This window comes from Lonchura striata, chromosome 13 (genome assembly GCF_046129695.1).
Source record: "Lonchura striata isolate bLonStr1 chromosome 13, bLonStr1.mat, whole genome shotgun sequence".
NCBI lineage: Eukaryota > Metazoa > Chordata > Aves > Passeriformes > Estrildidae > Lonchura > Lonchura striata.
The window spans coordinates 20,189,460-20,212,582 of record NC_134615.1 but is presented as its reverse complement, the minus strand read 5'-3'; positions in this window follow the sequence as shown (position 1 = coordinate 20,212,582).

Genomic DNA, 23,123 nt, shown 5'->3' with positions numbered 1-23,123 from the left:
CATTTAATCAGTCTGGGGTAGCATTATGAGAATGAGATGATTTGCTGCTTCTTAATACACATTACTGGAAATGCAATTCCCTGAAATGCTTTTCCTTTTCTGGTTTTTGTCTTGGCCCACACTGGGGGGATGTCCAGGGCTGTTGGCTGCTCAGAGGGCTTGAGAAGGGCGGGCCTGGGATGGGGCCAAATCCAAAATAGGATGGGATGGGGATTGGGATGGGGATTGGGATGGGGACAGGGAAGGGGAGGGAAGGGCTCTCTGGTAATGTCGGAACCCAGGGCTGGTTCAGGGGCTCCGTGTGGTGGAAAAGTCTCTCCTCCAACCCGAGCTTCCAAAGAAAGGCTCAGCAGTCTCTTGTTGTCCAGTCTCAAGGTTGTTTATTGCAAGTTATCTAAAAGATTTTCTCCTTGGGCTGCTGTGGTTTGCTCACAGCTCAGGCAGAGGCACACACACACCCTGACATCCTCTCTGACCCCGACTGCTTCTTCTCTCCCCTCCCAGGGCTGCTGCTGTCTTTCATATGGCACATTACGTGTTACATGGGTACAGTTTTCCCAATGCCCATTACCTATATTAAATGGTGCCTTTCTATTCTAAACCAAACCATGAGTGCCAACATCACCAAGAACATGGAGGTGAGGAAGAAGAAAGAGGAGGAACAGGACTGGTCTACATTCCTCCATCTTAGAACCTCTGACCCCCATGTACAAAACAAAACCCCCCTGTACAGCACTCAAAAATTCTTCCCTTTACTTTGTGACTACTTCTACTCTAATATCGAAACTTTTGTGACTTCTTGTTCTTCCTGCAAGGTTGGTAAATCATTCCATGGTTCAAACCCAAAATCACAGCTGTTTCCAGCTGCTGCCAGGGTCTCAAATGCTTCTGACCAGGGCCCGGAACATCCAAAAATGTCTGAGGGACATTTTGAGTTCCAACATAGTAACTGTGGTTATGAATAATAACTTCAGAGTTTTGCAGAGCTGCTTAAAAGCCAGGTTGGACCTTCCAGCCTGAGCAATCAGAAAATGCCAAATTAACCCACATGGACACACAGAGAACGTGTGAGGTCGAGTCTGTCCCACAGAGAAACAGGAGAGACAAAAATTCCATGCAATGTTCAGGACGTTGAGGGACAACATGGATCTTTTATTTGACACCAGAAACCCTTGCTGCACTCCTGGCAGCAGAAGAGGAAGGTTCAGATCTCCAAGCCCACACCATTGTGATGCCTGAATGTGAAAATCTCTTGGAACAAACACACGGAACCAGAGAGAGACAAATCTCTCATCTACCCTCAGGGACCAAATGCAACTTACAACTGCTGAGTGAATAATTAGTGTTAATTAGCAGTAGAAATTGATGCCTTTGGAGATAGTCTGCCAAGTTTTTAAGCACTTTAATACTAATGGATTTTTTTTTTCTCTGGGATAAATCTTTATAGAGGAAGCGAGTGCAAATTGATTTTTAAAGAGCCTGTCCAATGCTGAATTTATCTTACGAAAACATTGGGTTTAAAAACAATTACATTTACTTTCAGTGTATTTTAATGCTTTTTCCAGCGGATTAATTTCTCTTTAAATATTTTTGCAATCATTTTTTTTGCCTAGTTTCTTGGAAAAGGAGTACGTGGAGTAGATTTGCATGTTTGGAAGTTGTTAGGATAAAATATGCCACCATGTCAGGCTACTTAGTGCCTAAATCATTCTTCAATTATGAAGAAGTATTCAGCTGTAATGATAATGGCAGTCTAATGACACTTTGAATCACAAGAGTAAAGTTCACTGAGCAGAGGCAAAGACCTAAGAGTTAAGAAAATTTTCCAAGCAATTTCATGTCCTCTCTGTTCAAATAGTTGCTGTCTCAACCCAGAATCCTTATTTAGGTTTCTTTTCACATCCTTCAAGATAAAAATCAAGTAATAAAGCCAATAGGATTTAGAACAAGGACTTGAAAGTGCCCTTCTGACTCGGGTGGCTTTTGGGATTTGGGCATTTCCATGGGGAAATCAAGATTGCCAGCAGGGATTCAGGGCTGGCACGGTGACAGTGGCACATCAGTGGCACTGCCCTGCTGGCTCTGGGCAGGGGTGAGGGCAGCTCCACTCTGGCTCCTGCTGCTTACCTGAGGAATCAGACTGAAAAGTCAAAGATAAACAAAATATCTTGATTTCCAGAAGTTTTGGTCACTTTGATTTCTCCCCGAAGTTTCTCAGAGAGGTGTTTATTGCAGACATCAAAACTCTGGTGGAGAAAGCTTAGAGATGTTTGCAGGCAGTTGATATGGAAAACTCTAAAATAGCACAGAATAAAAGCTGTTTCTTACATTATACTGCAGCCAGGAGTCAGAGAAGTAAATCAGTGCAGTAATTTCTTTGTTGTTATTGCCAGAAACACATTGAGGACTTTCTTGAGAAATCAGAGCTGAGAGAAAGGCTTGAAATAGATACATGTTCAATATTTAGCACATTAATTCCCACAAAAGTGTGTAACTTTTCTAACAGGATGTGTAGCAGTTCCAGGTTCTGTGAAAAGCTTGCTGTATTTTTTTCTATCACTTCAAAATGTGCAGACAACATACAAACCAAATTAATTTCCTGCAGCAGGAAAGAAGGGCCAGTTTAGATTTACAGGGGCAAATGGTTATTTTTTGCCACTGCTTGAGACCCCCGAATATTTGTTCACAGAGGTACAAATAGGAGAGTCATAAAACGAGCAATGGCAGATGAGAGCCTCTCTGCTTCTCCCTCCCTTCCACTTTTAAAGTTATTTAGAATATTTTCTTATAGGTCATGATCCAAACCCAGCTCAAATCCATGAAATACCTCCAGTGATTTCCATAACGTTTGGATGAGGCTTTATTTGAAAATCACTGTGCTCCACAAGAGCAGATAATTCTGTGACCCTGCAGGGAACTTCTGAGGACAGGTTACATTTGCCTTAATGACAAATTGAATTTTTGGTCATGATGTGCATAAAAGGGAGACAAGGCACAGAATTTATCTGGTGGATCACAGCAATGGTGAATTAAAACCTTGAATTCCAACCTGTCACCAAAGCCCACAGACCATTTTTGCAACTAGTTTCTAATCACACTGCATATGTAAATTGGAGATTTTTTTTTTAATAAGTATGTTTTTGTGTTTGTCTTCCAGATGAATATGTGGTGCATGTGTTCTGCATGGGTTTCCATGCAAAATTAAAGATATGTGGACCACAAAGTGTCTGTGACAGGGAGGGCAAGAGTGTGAGACCTGCCAGCGCAAGTGGTGTGGAGCTGGTCCTGTTTCTGTGTGGTGTCACTGTTGGAAAATCCCATTCCTGCACAAACTTTTCTCAAGAGAAGCCTTTCAAAGTTTTACAGAAAAGCTTAATTTTCAGGTACACCAGGATTCTATACATTTTTAAATCCTGAGACACCATAATCCTTTGAGAGAATCGGTGTTGTTTTGGGTTGTCTGTATACCTTAGAGTAGCACTCATTAAATTTATTTCCCCTCTTAATACCAGACACAGCAATGAATTGAGTTTAGGGTGAATAAAAAGTAATTATTGTAGAAGATCTTTTACCTAAATAATCCCTCCTCTGGTTTGTGTACAGATTTTAGTGATACAAAGCCTCTCTCTGTGATTTTTATCAGGAGGTGTTTCAGACACAGAGCTCTGAAGATGTGCATTTATGCTTGGTTGGGCTCAGGGTCTGGGAAGTTGTTTGGTTGTGAACAAAACATGAAAGAAGACAAGCAGTGGGTATTGAATTATTTTTGTTTATACCAGCTAACACCAGAGGCTTTGGGGATCACAAATATGTTGTGTGCTGGTATTAGGAAATTCACCACTTTATCAAAACGTTGGGTTTACAAGCCCCTGGAGAGTGACAGTTTTTCCTGTTTTTCAGTGAAAATACTGAGCCAACACTCTGTGCTCACACCTTTCCCTGCCTGCACCCTCCTCCTCCCCTGCTCAATAAAATCATTTACCCTCTGGGTATATTAAATACAGCTTGATTACTCTAGAGATTACTTTCTCCTTTTTTTTATTGCCTTTGACTCTTTATTACTGCTCATTAGAATGTTATTAACTTGGATTGGGTTATGACAATCCTCAACAGCTGCTCCACATAACAAAGCATTTCCTTCCCAGCACCACTCACCTGGCCCTTGAGTGATGCCCTTTGGCTGAGCTGAAAGAAGCAGCAGAGAGCAGCTCCCTGGTTTCTCTGAGGTGAGAGAGAGGATTTTAATTTGTGCCTCATCAAGCACCCTGTTGTTAACGACCTGAGGTGTTTTGTCCATCCTGGCTGTGCGTGCTGCCTGGCACCGACCAATATTTTGGGACAGCTGGTGATGTGAGGGGTGTTTCACTGGGAGAAGAGGCAGGGTTGAGGCTGCTGTGAATTTTTCCTGTGAAAAATCCCCCTGGAGAGAGCACAGGTGTGGGTTTGGGGGGACTGCAGTGTCCCAAAGTGCTCTGCAGCCCTGCTGGGCTTTTCCTCCACCGCTGGCAGCAGCTTGGCAAAGGGTCACTGCTTCTCTTGGCTCAGAGAGGGCCAAGCTAAAATCAGGATTTCTCCTTTTGGCAGAATTATCCCTCGGCCTGAGGCTGTGGAATGGTTGCAAAGCAGAGAGCTGGAGGAGGAAAGGAACACGGGAGAAATGGAGAGCATCAGGTGAGGCGATGCTGTGACAACACCTGGTACCTGAGAACTGAGGAAAGTTGCATTTTTGGGGATTCTGTGCATTTCTGCAATGCACAGAAATGCTTCTCCACCTCTCTCTGTATAGCTCACAAATTAATTTAGTAGAGCTTAATTAAATTATAAATTATACATTTAATTACAGAAATTATACTTATTTTATACATACTTTATTACATTCATTATGTATATACATACAAATAATATATATTATACATAATACAATTAATATAGTATCATATTACACATACATGCATATACTGTATCATATATTATGATATGTATACTACACATTATAATGTATAATATATCATAATACATTATAATATTACATATTATAATATTTTATATATGATAATATGTATATTACATATTATAATACAAAATGTGTTATATATTATATTGCATATTATAATATATTACACATCTTAAACTGTATTACATAGGGTATGTTTATGTACATACTTTATTACATAAATTATACATTGCTTAAATTATAAATTTAATTACAGTTCACAAATAAAGCCCACAAGAGTTTTCAGACTTCCTCCTTTTCTCTTTAGTCAGAGTCATTCAAACCTGGAATGAAATCACAGAGAGGAATGAGCATTCCCCAGGGAGGACAGTGAGGGCAGGGGATCAGGGGCAGGATACAAACTTATCCACACAATTTAGATTTTGTTTTTACTGAATTATGCAGTACCAGAGCTCTCAAACCTCATGCGTTGATAATCCCAAAGCAGTGCTGTGGGAATTGTCAGAATTTGTAAGGAGAAATAAGAAGCTCTTGAAAGTCTATTTTTACCAGTGTGAGATGCAGGCAGTTGGAATGCAAAGTTTTAATAACAAAATAAATTTCATAGCCCTTTTTGTGCATTAAAATTAGCCATTTACCAAAGGAGTTTTGGATCAGGTCTGAACTCCTGTGTCTTTCTTTTTTTATTGTTGCTCTGTTTCAGAATTCTTTTGATCTGAGGAGACCTATATTTATTACTAGGCTTTCTACTGTGGGTTTTTTTTTTTTTTCTTGTCTGGTCTTTGTTTTCCTTTGAAATAAAATATTGAATTGAATTCAAACATGCAAATAATGGATTTCTAAATATATTATTTGATATCGTAAAAGTAGAAAGAAAAAGGGAAATTGACTGCCTTCTAAAAAGGCCATGTTGTTAGAGGAAATTTGACATTTCCTTGGAAAATTGAAAATGTATCATTTAAAGTCATTGTAGTTTATCTACTTTACCTTTAAGCAATTATACAAATCCTAACTCATCGACATTTCTAATTGAAAAATCATTCTGAATTGAAAATTCACCCATAATTTCTGAAAATGCAGCCACTGAATGTGAATATTTTTAGCATTCAGGGTGCAGTTTATGCAAGAAAAATTTGCTAAAAATTAATAGCTGGGTGTCTTTTTGCCAGTTCGTGTCCAACTGAAGGATTTGATTGCTTGTCTGCGGATCTCCTGGGAATGGGAACACAAAGAATTCAGGATTTCTTTCCCTGTGTGTGTACTGGGGATGTAGGAGCAGAGAACACCTGTCCATAGCACCCAAAATTTCAATTTTACAGTGAGTTCTGACCAGCTTTTAAACATCCCACTGCTGGTGGATGCGTAAAGGTGTAAGATGATAAAAAAATCAGGGTTTCTTTCTTGTACCTGAACTCTTTGGCCCAATCTGGCCAGATATCTTGGGGAAATACTGAAGGCAGAGTATTTCCAGCCCAGCAGAATCTGACCTTGGGCAGAATCTGCTCGTGTCAGCTCTAAATGTCACATATGGCACCCAGAATTCCCTCCAGCCCTGCTATTTTCTGTTCCATTCCAAAGGGAAAAGAGAAGGAATTTTCCAATGACCAGCCCAGGGTGGGCTATGCTGGTGTCACCTCTGTAACTGTGTTAGCCAGGTGTTTTATCCAATGTTTGTCCATCTGAGCTGAAAAGAAATTAATCTTTTCAGGCTTTCAAACACAATTCTGTCCCTCATTTGATCCCTTTTTGTAATTTTTTTGGCGTGCCCTGATAGTAATGGATATTTCTGTGCCCAGTTTTCTTTGCATTGCTCACCACCCATCTCTTGCCCCTCTTCATTCACAATAATGTGATTATTAGTCACAATAATGTGATTATTAGTCACAATAAGGGCTGGAGCAAGTGATTGTGCTGCAGGAACTGAGGCTCTACCTATTTGACTTTAATGAGCTGCTTTCTTTGTCTTTTTTCTTCTCAAGGCTATCAGGCAGCCATGAAATAGCATTGAGACAGCAGAAGGTCATAATTTGAGAAAGCTTTTTATTTCTAAAGAAATATTGATACAGTGGAATTGATTGTTTTGAAGATAAATGAGATGACGGGCACTTTTTGTTTCTTTTTCTATGAATTTTCTGTCTCAGCATAATAGTGACCCTTTTTTGCCTCAGAAAATAAAAAGTGACTTTTTCAGCTTGGAATTCTGTAATGGAGGTGGCTTCAAAAACCAAACTGATGTCTGTGGAAGTAAATTATTGGGGGGGGGGGGGCGGACGACACAAATGGAATAATTATGTGATGTAATTTATAAGTAAATTTGGGAAAAGGAGAAAGAACTGAATTTTAAATTGGGAACATAACACGAATTTGGCAGAGCAAGGTGGTGAAACCCAGAAAGCCCCAGGTGCCACATCCACATGGATTTTAAATCCCTCCAGGAATGGTGACTCCATTCTCCTTGGGCTGCCAGTTCCAGGTGAAGAAATTTGTCCTGATATCAAACTTAGCCATGCACAACTTGAGGATGTGGCTGTTGTTATTGAGGATAATTGTGTGTCTCAGCAGGGCTGAACCCTGCTGAGCTGCCCAGCAGAACAGAATTGATGTTTTTTTTACTCACTTGAGCATGTACAGCAGCCTTCAAGTAGCAAAAATAGCAAAATGCCAAGTGGGAATTGTGGTTTTTTCTCCATGACTAAACTGGCCAACAACAGGATGATAATCAGATGGAGAATAAGTCACACTTTAAAATCACTTGTTGCTCTCCTTAGCAAAAGAAAAAATCACGGACACAAACACACTGTGAGAGTAAGGGATTTAATCTGATAAATATCATCTCTTCAGCCACAGGGAAATGCAGCAACTGGCCAATAAACCAAGTGTGTCCCCATGATTGATACAAGAAAGGCTGAAAGGCCCTAAATATTTCTTAAGAAAAGAGGAAAAAAACCATTAAATTTGAGTTCTGTGAGGCGTGAAGTCCAGGCTGGATAATAAACAGCTGTCACTCTCAAGTGCTTCAGCACATTAAAGACATATTTTATTGCCTTTCAATTAGAACTGTGTTGCACTTTTGCCTGTGTGTCTGGTTCCCATATTGGCAGACAGATTTGTGCTTGATTGGGGAAATCATTCCTGGTTTTCTCGAGATGTCCTGTACCTTATGGCACGTCAGAGGAACAAAAGGACACCCACATGATGCTGTTTCTGGTTATTTTTGTGTTTTATCTTTGGTTGGGTGTTTATCTGAGGGCTATGTGATAAAGTGATGTTATTTTTAGTTGGTTTCAATAATTCCAGTACACCATAAAACTATCCTGGTTTTCCTTACTGTCCTATGATGAAATACTTATTTTTGAAGTTTATTATTGTATCAGAGGTGAGTGGTGCAGAAAGCCCAAATGCTCTTTTTTGGAGACAGACTTTAGTGGTTCATCCAGCATTTTGTCCACCCTGTTCTCTGCTTCCAGGGCTTTCCAGACCCACAAAACGGGTGCAGATTTCTGAGGGTGCCCAGCCCCAGGTGACACACACCTGACCCATTTTTGCCATTCAGGGCACTGCTGCTTTGTCTGTGCAGTGGCCATTTTTAAATTCATATTTCTGCAAGAAATAATTGGTTTTCTGCATATTTCTAAACCGAGCAGACCAGAAGGCTTTGTTAATCAGTGTGGAATGTGCAATGGAAGAGGGTTTGCCAGGTTTTGCTCCTGGAAAATCAGAAGCCTGACAGAATTATGCCATAACTACAGCCTGGACAATTTTATTTCTTCTCTTTTTAATGTGTTTCATTAGGCTTCACATTATACAGACATGCAGAACAAACCAGAGAAATGGGTGAAATGAAGATAAATGTTCTCTTTATTCTCTACAAAGACACACAAAAAAGGAAGATCTTAGAGATTGGATTTTGTTAACATCTTTTTTCCCTCACTTTTCCTTTGCTTCTTTGTTTCCCTTCTCATTCCACGAAGAAATTGATTTCTTTTGTTACCATTGTTGGGGGGTTTCTTTTGTTTGCTTGATTTTTATGTTTTAACTAGAAATATGTCTGCACACAGCTTTGTGTTCACACACAGACAACTCCCCCCACATCTTCATAAAATCATTTTCTCCTGCCATGTGAATATTTCCTAATGCCATTTGCTGCAGTGATCAGAGTACAATAATGCTTTCCCTGTAGAAATGTTTATGGCAAACTCTATTATTGTCACAGAAACAATCACTCCATTTTGATTCGTGTGAGAAATTGACACATTTCCTGCAGACTTTATTTTCATTTCTCTCAGATACTGTGGAAGTCAAATCAAATCAAACCAGCCCAAATTCATTACAGCATTTAACACCACTCACTTGTTGGGAGCTGCTTTTTAAAACACAGCTCAGTCCTTTCCCCACCTCCTCCTTTGAATAAAGCAAGAACCAGAAAAAACCCAAGGATTCCAGGATAGGAGAATAATTTCAGTAGGTCCTTACTCTGCTGCCTGAAAATTGGTTGGAATTTAATTTCAATTTAAAATTTAATTTTTTTTAAATTTTAATTTATTTAAAAAATTTTACTTGCCTGAAAATTAACAGAAATTGGAGTCTTCCCAGTGCCATTAGGAGCTCTGGGTCACACCTGAATTTTCTGGAAAATGCCATTCCCAGCAACCTGGATTTCCATGGCACTGCACATTAACCATATTGGTTTTTGAGCTTGATGGTTTTCCCCCCCACGTTTTGAAGTGTTTATCAGACAAAATTACAAATTAAGTTTTCTCAGTCTTTCAAATGCCAAGACTTTTTGTGTTTTTTCTGCACATGGATCCAGAATAAAACTGCAGAGAGCAGGGCTGGGAGATAAGCCAGAATTTGGCTTTGATTAATACTTTGGGCACATTCCTAGATTAAATATATATGTGTGTATAAATATATATATGAAAACATTTAATAATAACCTTTTTCCTGGCTGAGATGCCGTGTTCGGCATTTTATTCTCATCCATTTCTGAGGCTGCTGGCTTGATTCCTGGGTCAGGGTTGCTTTGGATGCTGCATTTCTCAGGCCACACAAATCTGGACTTTTATTTGAGCTGATGAGCTGCAGGAAAATCTCTTTGCAGCAGCAGCAGGATGGTTCTGGCAGCAGCACAGGTTATTATCCCTCAGGTGCTGAGGTGGTAAAATGACTCTAAATTAGTGGGCAGCAATCCTTTCTGCCAAAGCAGGTAGCTCAGGGATGTTAAAAACTCCCTGCAAAAATAATATTTAGCATTTTGCAGCGACTAATCTCCCTTGCATGCCTTGCAGCAGCACTGCAGCTCATCTGGGCTGGATTTCCAGCTGAAATTCTGATTTAATGTGGCTTTATACTGAGGGAACTGTGCTCTGTGTGCTCCACAGACGTGGCTGGGTGAGAGAACTCTGGCACAGGAATCAGCTGCCATGGGATGGATCCAAACAGAATCGGGTGTGAAAATGTCTTTAGAGAACATGAAGACATTTCCTGTGCACAGTCTGAGCAGAAAACCTGCGAGTACAGTGGGGTGAAATTGGTGAGGAGGCATTGCCCGAGCACAGGGCCAGGGTGTGTCGGAACCCCGGCCTGGTTCGGGGGCTCCGTGTGGTGGAAAAGTCTCTCCCCCAACCCGAGCTTCCAAAAAAAGGCTCAGCAGTCTCTCTTGTTCGGTCTCAAGGTTGTTTATTGCAAGTTATCTAAAATATTTTCTCCTTGGGCTGCTGTGGTTTGCTCACAGCTCAGGCAGAGGCACACACACACCCTGACATCCTCTCTGACCCCGACTGCTTCTTCTCTCCCACCCAGGGCTGCTGCTCTCTTTTATATGGGACATTACATGTTACATGTTTACAGTTTCCCCCAATGCCTATTACCTATATTAAATGGTGCTTTTCTATCTGTTATATGGTACATTATGTGTTACATGTTTACAGTTTTTCCCCATGCCTATTACCTATATTAAATGGTGCCTTTCTACTCTAAACCGATCTGTGAGTGCCAACATCACCAAGAACATGGAGGTGAGGAAGAAGAAAGAGGAAGGACAGGACCGGCCTACATTCCTCCATCTTAAAACCTCTGACCCCTATGTACAGGTGTTAAACCCCTCCTGTACAATACTAAAAAATTCTCCTCTCTACTTTGTGACTACTTCTACTCTAATATCTAAACTTTTGTGACTTCTTGTTCCACCTTCAAAGTTGGTAAATCATTCCATGGTTCAAACCCAAAATCACAGCTGTTTCCAGCTGCCTGCCAGGGTCTAAAATGCTTCTGACCCGAACCTGGAACCTCTAAAAATGTCTGAGGGACATTTTGAGTTCCAGCAAGGGTGGAGAGAATTCCCAGCTCTGAGTGTGGAATCGGAGCCTTCCTTGGAGCTGGAATATCAGCTGTGACTCAGCAGAATGACAGGGCAGCGAGGCCATCACTTGGAATATCAATATTTTCATATTTCTATTGCACAGCAGTTTCTTTCTTAGTTACTCTGGCTGAGCAGTGTTGTTACCCTTGAATAAAGCCAACTAATTAATGTCACAGAGAGTTTGTGCACAGCTGGCCATCCAGCTGTGACCCAGGTGTGCACAAACTTTCCGCCTTCAGTTCTGCAACTTTTGAAATGTTCAAATATTAGACAAATCCAAGCAACTCAAGGAGCTCACAGATTTATTAGGGAGCCTGAAACACTCGAGAGAAAGAAACCTTAACAATGTTCTTTCTTCACTGATAAGATCCCCAAATCCCTTGCAGTTCAAAAATTACAGAGGATTTAAAAGACTTCATGCTCCAGGTTATGGACTGACAGTGAGCCAGGCAGAGTGAGAAGTTCTGTCTTACAGGGACACTGAGCCACTATTACTTGGAGCTTTCTAATTCTCTGCACCCTGAGCTTGACAAGTGGCTGTGAAGAGAAGCAGAGATGTCACTTGGCTCACCCCATATCATGGCTGAGTTATTTACTTGAATTCTTCCCACACCATCCTCCCAGAGAGGATGGAAATCAAAAGGAAATCTGTCCTGGGAGCTCAGGGAGAGTCTGAGTTCCTCCTGATCCACTGAGGCACAGGAGATTCCCGAGGGAGACAAACACTCTGGATGCTGCAGTGGGGAAATCAGAACAAAAGGGGTGCTCTGCTGCAGTAGCACATGTTTGGGGAAGGACAAACAGGTATTTATTTATTCATTTATCCACCCAACTATCCAGAAACGGGCCATACTAAAACTTGGCACTAAAGTGTTTCACTAGAGTCAAAATTTCTTTCTACACATAAGAGTTAGATCGAGGCAAGCTGATGGATTTTCTGGTAATGTTTGGATCCAATCTGTCAAGGCACCTCCTCTGCCCATTAGACCTTGGGTCTATTATATACCAAAAACTCCCTGGGCTGGATTTACAAGAACGTGCCAATATCTGTCACCTACGTTGGACAGTGTGTCCCCAGCCTGAACCAACAGAAAAATGCCAACACCACAGTGAGACATGGAGGGCATGAAGAAGGAGAAAAAGGACAAGGCACGCCCAATTTCCTCCATCTTGTCCCCTTTGGACCCCTCATCTAGAATCCTAAAATTTTACTTTTGCACCCATGCCACACTTAATTGTTACTGATATCAAACACTCAGAGCTGGTAATTCATCCTGTAAGATTGAAAACTCTTTTCCATGGGCAGAGATCACAGCCAGTGTCTCTGGGGGCTCTGTCCAGGGGGGTTCCTGACCCCTGCCAGGGTCCCAGGGCAGCCAGGGCAGCCAGAGGGAAGCTCTGGATTCCCACAGGGGGCTGCACAGGTGAGACCCCTGGGTGCAGGTGCATCCTCTGCCTGCTCCAGAATTGCCCCAGAAATGCCACTTTTCTCCCTGTTTCTTTGGCTCTGGAGTCCAGCTGTGCCATTCAGTTCCAGCGCACAGAACCCAAAAGGAGCTGAGCTAACAGTGAACAAATGTTACTTTGTTGGCTTTGATTAATACTTTGAGCACATTCCTAGATTAAATATATAAATATATATATTTATTTAATCCTTGGCAATTTGATATTAATGGGCAAGATCTGTAGTAAATCCAGAGGAGTTCTCTAGGAGCAGATATTCATTGCAGCTGACGTTCATGCAAGTTTGCTTTTCAGGTTGTGCATTTCAGGGTTTAAGAAACAACAGGTCTCTTCAAAGAGTTTTTGCAGCTAGGAAACTTTAAAAACTGATCCCAGGCCCATTATTGCCTGAAGTACCATCATCCCCCAAGCAGAATAGAGGGTTCATCAGCTGCAGAGGCAGGCTCAGGTGGAGCTGTGCTGTCACCTGCAATGTGCAGCTGTGCTGCCTGCTCCCAGCCGAGAGTCCAGTGAGGTGGGCAGGAATGGGAGCTTTAATTCCAGGATAAAAAACCCAAAAAAACCTCTTTTGCTGGAGGCAGCCCAGGAAGGGAGGCTGGGATGGTTTGTTCTGTGCTGCAGTCCCTAAAGCACAGCCAGACCCCCAGGCTGCAGGTCTCCTGGGTGTGTTCAGGAAGGAACAACTTAATGGGGCAAAAACTGCTGAATTCTGCTTTTATGGAGAAGGGAATGCTAATTTAATGAGTGTGAGTGTCTTGGATAACTTGTTCCCTCCGTGTTTTTATCTGTTGATATTAGTTACACTCCAGCTGCCTTCCTGAGCTCACTCTTTTTCCATCAGGATGGTTCTCTTCATAAATGTTTTGCTTTTAGCTTTTTCATAAGTATAGAGAAAACAAATACAGGCCTCCCCTGAGGAAAATAAGAGAATTATTTTGTCTAAAATAATCTTTTTCCACACAGATTACTACCTAAGCAACTGTTCATGGATTCCATACTTTGAGAAGGGTTTTCAGCACACTCCATAAGTGTAAGGGTTTTGTAGACATTAATTAAGGCCTCCTAAAAAGTGTTTTCCCCCAAGGGAGAACACTTGAATCAGGCACCTGAATCCAATTAATATTTTCTGGTGTGCAATGGTTCTGGGGTAGTTTACAGGCTGCAGATACAACTCCAGGCTGGGGGTGCTGTAGCAGGATGGGAGAACAGCAAACCTGAAAAAGAAAAGGGTTGCTAAGGATTTTTCTCATAAAAACACTTTTTCTGAGAGGTTTCTGTGCTGTTCTGGGACTGCACACTCGTGTCTCCTGCTGCTGGAGGTCCTGGGTGATGAAGCAGGCTGGGGTGTGGATTTCCTGCCCTTCTCTCTGTTAGAGGTAAGATGTGAACTCATAACTTTTACCTATTCTCAGTCTATATTTGATCACCAAAATCAGAAATTTTGGAGTGAGGGGCAAAATACAGCTTAGTCCTTTACCTGTCTGCAGGGCTTTTTTTTCTTTCCTCATTTCCCTCCTCTTTTTTTGTAGTTTTATTTTTTTCCTTGAGAGTAGAGAAAATTAAGTTACTTATGGGTAATTCATGAGCTAGAGACTGAGAATTTGGATTAAATATTAAAGATTTTTTTCTAAACAGTTTAATGAAATGAGCAAATACTATATAAATATTTTTCTTCTACATGTCAATCATTCTCAAATTAACTTAGCTCCTTAAATTCCTTTTACATGTTAATGGCATCTCATTATTCTATTAATGGTCTGCGGCAGGATTATCTGTATTTGTTTTCCATTAGTGCTTATGCATCTTGGTATGCCTGAGCAAGTATCAGAAAGTCAAACTTGGAAACGTGTGAGAAGTGAAATTTCTCACAGTATGGATATTTGAATGGTGATTTTTATTTTCTTTTTTTCCTTTTTTTTTTTTTTTTTTTTCCCAAAAGCTTTATTCTTTTGGCTCCCAATCCCTGAGTGATGGAGCAGTTGGAGTAAGAGCTGCCCTGGTGTCCCACAGCCAATTCCAGGGCAGAGTTTGGGAAGTGCCAAGGATGGATTCCCCTCCACTGCTCCCTGGAGTTCTGCCTGTGCTGGATAAGGATGTGCATCCACAGCTCTCTAAATGCCCTGCCAGTCCTTAGAACCTGGTTATCTTTATCAGTTGTATTTGTAGAATATTTATATCAGGAAAAGGTGAAGTGCAGTCAGTAAGTTTGGCTGAGGCAGTGAAAAATGGAGCATTTCTCAGTTTGGTGGTTTGGTTTATTTTTACATTTGCTACTGAAGAAAGCCTGGAATAAATTCCAGTTTAGTTTTGCCTTTGTGTTTTCCTGAGCTTGGTGCAAGCTCTGACAAGACAAAACTCTTCTGGAATAGGTGTGTGGATTTTTTGAAAGAAATAGAATATATTTGGTGCTGCTGAGGTGTGACACTCACATTCTCTGGACAGAAAGACATCATTCTGTTTCTCAGGAGAAGCACAGAGAGAAGAAGAGAAGACAATCTTTATCTCTGCTCCTTTGTTTTGCCCATGTGGAATGTGGTTGGGGATTGTTCACCTGCAGTGATGGCTGGGTTGGGTTCTGGTGAAGTTGTTTGGGGTCAGTGACCAGTGGGATCCAGCTGTGGCTCGGGCTCTCAGCAGAGTCACAGTTTGAGTTAGATAGGTGAGTGAGAAGTATGTAGAATAGGATAGTATCTCTTTAAATATATATTAATGTAATATAATATAGTTTTAATGAAGCAATCCTTCAGCCTTCTGATCTGGAGACATCATAATTTCTTCCCTGAGCCAGGGTTTGCCACATTTTTACTATACTGAGCCGTTCATGTCCTGCAGGTGAGTGAAATTGTACCTTCCAGCAAGAGCACAGGGAGCTGGGTGCCAGCTTCTCAGTGAGATGTGCTGGATTTACAAGAACGTGCCAATATCTGTCACCTACGTTGGACAGTGTGTGCCCAGCCTGAACCAACAGAAAAATGCCAACACCACAGTGAGACATGGAGGGCATGAAGAAGGAGAAAAAGGACAAGGCACACCCAATTTCCTCCATCTTGTCCCCTTTGGACCCCTCATCTAGAATCCTAAAATTTTACTTTTGCACCCGTGCCACACTTAATTGTTACTGATATCAAACACTCAGAGCTGGTAATTCATCCTGTAAGATTGCAAACTCTTTTCCATGGACAGAGATCACAGCCAGTGTCTCTGGGGGCTCTGTCCAGGGGGTTCCTGACCCCTGCCAGGGTCCCAGGGCAGCCAGAGGGAAGCCCTGGATTCCCACACACACTTCAGTTTGGCTTTTACAAAAGTAGATTAATAGCTGGTAAAGGTTTGGAGGTTCCTCTGTAGGGCATCAGTAAAACACAGTATTTTCTTTTTAAATATTGCAACTTTTTTTTCCTTTAAAATATTTCTCAGATTGACCTTCTTTTCCCCTCCATGTTACTGTGAAGCACTCTGCACTTCCCACAAGCCAGCTGGACAGAAATCCACTCTGCCCAGGCTGATTTGCAGTATTTCCATGTTTTTGGGGGGTTCCTGTGATGCCTTGGCAAAGCACACACCTTATTTACACTGTACATTTATCAAGTAAAGCATGACATGAAGTCATTGGGTTTAACAGAAGATTTATGGGGGTTTCAGCTGGCTTTGTAGTAGCCCCATGATATTTTTTGATAACATGTTGAACAGAATTAGTTAAAAGCATTTTTTGGTCTTTTAGGGCCTTCTGCCCCAGCAGGTTTGTAGAACAGCTCATGGAATCTCACACAGCTAACCCCTATTGCACTTGTAAATGTAGCCCAATATTTTTATTTACTTTCTTTCCAACTTCTGTGAGGTGAATTATATAGAATCTTATATGCTGCTGGTCCTTCTGCTCCCTATCTTGGCTTTTGGCCTATGAGATGCTGTTTCCCTCTTCACTTTCTTTTCTCTAAAAATGGTCTGAAATCTTAGAGAAACACATTATGGCTTTAATAAAGAGGAACAAGCAGTGGTAGAGAAAGGGATGGAAAAGAGACATATGAAAAATATAATAATTAAAGAACCACAAAACCCAACCTTAGAACTCCTTTTAATCTTGCATGTAGACTTTGTGTGCAAAATCTTTTCATCAGAGAGTCGCTCATATTGATTGTGATGATTACAGCATTTCTGTGCTATAAAAGCACTTCTCTAATCCCACAGAACACCAAGACTCAGTCTGCGTAATTCAGTGTTTCACTAAGGTCTGAATTTCCTTTCTACACATCAGAGTTAGATCAAGGCAAGCTGATGGATTATCTTGTAATGTTTGCATCCAATCTGTGGCTAATTTACCTCCAGGAAAGTTAATATTTCTTTTCCTGCAGCATTATATAAGAAAGTTCTGGGGCTTGAATTTTCCTGTCAGTTTGACCAAAATTTTGTTTGATATCTGATTAGAGAGACTAATTTGGTTTGGTGGTGGCTGCTTCTAAAACCCAACTCTCCATCACGAGGGGTAGGAGAGGTTTTAGTAGCATTCAGTGGAAATGTTGACAGAATGGAAATAAATGTCCCTGTGGGAGGCATCAGCTGTGCCAGAATTTACAAATCTATCTCCTGAACTGTTCCAAAAGTCTGGTGTTTTCCCAGGTTTGGTTCCCCCACCTGCCCACTTCCCTGTAGGTGTTCTGCTGGTGCAGCAGGAAGGTGTCAAAAATTAAACTGCATCAAAACAAATTCTGCCACGAAAAGCTGCAAAACTCTGGTTTGCTTTGAGCCAGATTTTCAAGTCACCCATTAAATGTCAATTTGTTTGCTTTCAAAACTGCAAAATATGTCCTACAACCAGCATCTCCTGCATCCCAGAATGGTTTCAGGGAGAGGTGGCAACTATGAATGCACAGCCTGAACTACCTGAGCTCTCTTTGACTAATTCAGCAGAGGAGAAATAAATGTGTTTAACATAGAAATTTTAAAAATGCTTTTCTGCTAAAAAAAAAAGGTTGACATTTTGACCCTGTCCCACACGTGCCTCAGCTGAGTTGCTGTTCTCAGGGGTATCCAGAGGATCTGGTTTACATTTTTCCCTCTCCCAGGTGAATTTATAAACCTTGCTCCCAATCCCCTTGCAGGAAACCGTGCTCAAAAACACAAGAAAACACCTGGAACTGTGTTCCCTTGGTGCCACATTTGAATGACTTTTCTTGACTACAGTGGAAAACAAACTCAGATTTATTGCACATTCCAAAAGCACTCCCCACGTAGCTTTGCAGCACTCATCTTTTTCCAGCATCAGTAATCAGTTGCACCACAAATTCATCAACAATTTTATCTTTGTCTTTCTTTGGCTCTGCTTTACCTCCCTGCATGGCATTTGCTGAGAGGTGATTTTTACCCATCAGTTTACAGAAGGTCCCAAACAAGTTATAAATAAGGAGCTGGCCAGAGGGAATTGTGGAATTATTCTACCTTTACCTCCTGAGTAAGGAAGCCAGCCTAATTAATGACTTCCCTCCAACTGGAGAGGTGCAGAATGGTAATTTGGAGATGGCAAAGCTGGGATTTATTGTCAGTTCAGAGGGCTGTGAGTGCCAGCTCTGCAGTTCTCTACACCTCAACTCACAACTGGGATCAATACTGCAGCTGCAGCCTCCACTTGTACGTTTTATTTATGGTACACATATTTTGAAACTTTTTTTTTTTTTTCCCTTTCTGTTTTTAAAGAGTTACTGACGCTTTGATTTAGGCTGGCCAGGATTTATTTTGCTTTCTTTGGAAGGTGGTACAACAGCTGCTAGTGATGGTGTTTGGGGTGTGTGCACCTTTGCCTGTGTGCTCCCAGAGTTACATGGAACCTGTCACTCTCAATTCCATTTAATTTCTCCTTCAGCCTCCCCTGGCAGTGCTTTTGTCAAGACCACATCCCATGGCCAGCAGGATGAAATATAAAAAAAATATAATTATCTATAATGACATATAAAAAAATAATGATAATTTAAAAACCACAAAAGCCAACCCTAGAACCCCTTTTGATCTTGCATGTAGACTTTGTGTGCAAAATTTTTCCTGTTCATAATGACTGTGATGATTACAACATTTCTGTGCTATAAAGCCACTGCTCTAATCCCACCGAACATCAAGACTCTGAGTAATTCAGTGTTTCACTAAGTCTGAATTTCCTTCCTACACATCGGAGTTGGGTATGCCTTTTTTAAAATTTCTACATTAAATTCATATTTGTTTCTCCTCTGCTGATTTATTGCAGTCACAGAGAGCTGAGGTAGCTCAGGCTGTGCATTCAGAGTTTGCCACCTCTCTGAAATCGTTCTGGGGTGCAGGAGGTGCTGGTTGTAGGACACACCAAGCCTTTGGTATGTGTGAGAAATGTGCTTTGGGCAGATGTGAAAAATCCCAGTGAGCTTTGTGAGGTTTATTTAAACCAAGGTCACAGCTCTGAATGTCCCTTTACCCTGGGGATGGGGGCAGCACCTCTGCTCAAACCTGCAGCTCTTTCTCCCATGTGCTGACACTCACAGCCCCCCTGGATGTTCTATTTCCTCAGCAGGTAACAGGAAGGGAGCATGAAATGGGAATTGCTGCTTCCAAATCCTCCACAAGTGCTGTGCGTGTGTCTATTATGAAATATGCAGAGATACACCTTGGGTAGACACTGGAAGTCTCCAGGTTCAAAGCTCTTTTGGAGTTTTCCACTTCTCAACCTTAATTTTGCCCTAAAAAAAAAAAAAAAAAATTAAAAATCATGCAATTAATGATGATCTAATAAGCCAATTTGGAGAAAGGTTTTTTTTGCATTTTAAGTTAGTTGCATTCCCATATTGCTTTTTTTCTGTATTCACTGGTTATTGATTTCAACTAAATACCTGTGAATTTAAACTCTTTTTTTGATCAAGGAAAGAGCAATATCAGCTGGACAAAATGGAGATCAGGCAGTTACAATTTTCCTCCTTTGCAGCTAATGCATTCCCACTCTGGATTTTGTGACTCTGTTCAGGCCAGTTGTGAAATCCCTAAATCTCAGGGCTTCAGGAAAAACTTAAGCTTTAAAAAGAGCTTTAATTCAATCCCTCTTTTTGCCACCAGCCAAGCACTCTGCCCCCACCCCTGAGAGGTATATTTTGATTTTCTGTTCTATAAAACCACTGCCTTACAGCTGAGCTGTTGCCTAAAATGTGCCATGATGGAAGCCTGGCTGTAGCTTTGATATATTGCAGGAAGGCTGCACTCATGAATTGTGAATAAGAGCAACAATTTCTCAAATATACATTGTCAAAGCCGTTTTCTCTCCAATAACACTGCCCATAAAATGTAACAAGTGTAATGGCTGTTTTACTCTCAGTTAAAAACTGCATGCAATTGTAATATATCAGTCGTTGTTAAAATGACATCTGGGAATATAGGGAGATTTTTCTTGCCCTTTTTTCCAGCTTCTTTACTACCAGTGTTTCCTGGTAAAGGTATTAATATTAAAGAATTGCTAGATAGGATAGCAAGTACATACATACGGGTATATTCACATAAATATATATATGTATTTGTTGAAATGGGTATTATTGTCTGTTGAATGACACGATTTCCCTGTAGGTCAAATAATGGAGCTCTCTCTGTATTTTCACTCACTTCTGTAAATCCAAGGTGGCTGCAGCTGGCCCATGGCCATCCTGAAAAGATTTTTGTTCCCAAATCCTATGGAAGGAAAGGGTTGATGCTCCAAAGATCACAAAACCGAAAGGGATGGTCTTGATTTGACTGATTCAGTGAAGTTATTTTCAGTCAAATTAATTTCTCAGCTGCACTTCAAAAGTTTTCTAATGCAGGTTTTTAAAAGCTCAGAGGGTCTGGCAGAGGAATCCAAAGTGACTTGTGAAGGGGATTTCTGTGCTCGGAGCAGCCAGCCTGCAATCCTCCAGCAGCTGAGGACAAATGCAAAGCTCCCTTCTGCTGAGGCCAGGATTTCATCCACACTGGGGGATTTTGGGGTGGTTCTCATCACAATGAGATGTTTGAAGTCTTTAACAGGAGCAGCAATGTTGAAAATCCCTCTTAACTCACAGAGCATCGTGTTCCCTCCCCAGACCCTCCCTTAAGCCTCTGCTTAAACCTAAACCTAATTCCTACCCCCTGTCCTTCATCCTGCACGGGGGCTTGTCCTCACAGAATTCATGGCAGAATCAGTTCTAGGGACTCCTGCTTTGGACTGGGACAATTTATTTGTGGGGAATTTTAGAAAGTGGCACTTTGGAATTCTTTTTGATGATGTGGTTTATTTCATTATTTTCTATATATGTAGGAAGGGTGAATTCAATTTACACTCTTATAGTATGGTCTAGAACCCCTGTTAAAGAGTTATTGACTAATAAAACACTGTAAATCAGGAAATCTATATTTTTGAGCTAATTCTTAAATATTTTGTTTTATGGACTCATGCTACAGTGTAAGCTTTTTTAGTTAATTATGTCATGATACACAAACTTGCAGTATTGTATTCTAATCTCCTTGTTTACTTTTGCAGTTACTTTATTTTTTCTATATCTCAAATTTTAAAACTCTAAACTTTCTTTAACTTAGTTTAACGTGTCTCTGTCATTTTTGCTTCATGTTTGGAATCCTTTTCCAAGGTCTCAAATCAAATTTTGTGTTTAATTCTGAGCTTTGGTTTACAGGACTAAAATTCTGAGAGTTCTTTGCATTTCGGATTCTAACATTGGACCAAGGGTTTAGAAGACAAATCCTTGGGAGCAGAAACTGCATTAATTCATTTGGAAAGCTGGAAATCTCCTCACCTTAGTGACTGAGCTGTGGTCTGGGCAGTGCTGGATTACCTGGAGGCATTTTCTCCAAACTTCCATTGCTTGACAGGTAATCTGGATTAGCCAGCACAGGGTGCCTTTCAAACCCTGGCAGGGAGGAAGCTGAAACATCTTCTGTTTTGAAAGTTAATGCAGTTAAATATTCCTGCTTAGTCTAAAGTGGCTGCTTTGTCCTTCTGCCTTCATTTCCTGAGAATTTTGATGCTGCAGCTTTTGCTTTATAAAGCTCTACCCTGAACTGGTTACCTCATTCAGTTCAGTGTTTTTTTAGTGAGTAATTACACAATAAATATGTAAATCAAAACAAGAACTGTATCCAGTCATCCTTTTGTTTCAAGCAATGGTTTGAAAAGCATTCAGAGGAGGTGTGAAGTACCTTTGTCATGGGCAGGACAGGGGGAAGGATAGTTCTAAAAATAAATTCTAGATGAATATTTTATTACACAGTGTGTCACTCGATATTTACGGACAGAAATTGCTAATCCAAAGACATTGTTCCTAAGTTTCTAATATGGCATTTGACAGCAGGCTATAAGTAAAAAAGTATATTAAAAAAAAAAGTGAGTACTTTTCCTGGTTATGTTGAACTGAAGTTGACTTTCACAGGATTCAGTCCCAAGAGAGAAGGTGACATAATACTGAGTCAGGGATATGCCACAAGACAGAATTACAGAATTCTTTAGGTTTAATACCAACCATTGCTAATATAATCATGCTGAAGTTCTGGAAAGATTGAGCAAAGCTGTGATCAAAGGCCTGTGAGCTCCTTAGCAGACTCTAGGCTATTTTGAATAATAAATTTATACATGCTTCTCTCAAAAGGAGAAGCTGCTATTGTTTTGTAGGATGTAATTTTATTGGTGCCACCTAAAAAGTTCTGCTGCTGCAATACCAATTGTGAATAGTGTTTCCTATGCCCCAATGCATCTACCAAAGATGGGAAATGCTCAGAGGTTAACCTTGCCCAGTGTGTTTGTCTAAATTCTAAAGGCAAGCTCAAGAAAACTCAATAAAAATGGTCCATAATGATGCTGCTGCTCTTATTTTCCATCTTTCATAGGCATCACATGGGAACATGGCACCCAGAGGGATAATGCTGGCTGACTGGCAGCCTGGATTTGCATCTTGCTCACACAAAAAATCCTTTCAGCCTGCAGGTAAGGGAGCGAGAACTGCAGCTTGTGATCCTGCACCTGGCCCACAAACAGCTGCTTCCTTCCAGGGCAGGAACAGAGAGCCATAAACCCAAACCACCTTTCCTTTGCTCTCTTTCCTTAAATTTTGGTGAGGCAGGACCTAAACTTGCTCTTGCTCTCCTGTAAATCCCAGTGAGTTCAGTTCAGTGTGCACAGCAGGAGAGCAGCTCCAGAGGCACTCCTGAGTCTGCTGTTCCCTGGCTCCCCTGGGTGCCCATCTCTGATGTCTGGAACTGCGCTGGTTTTGGCACATCCAGGTGGTGGGTGAGACAATTTCACCTTGCTGGGGGCAGAGGAGCTTTCAAGGCCACTGTAACCCCCCTCTGGGGCTGGCAGGGAGGTGCTCTGTGCCCACC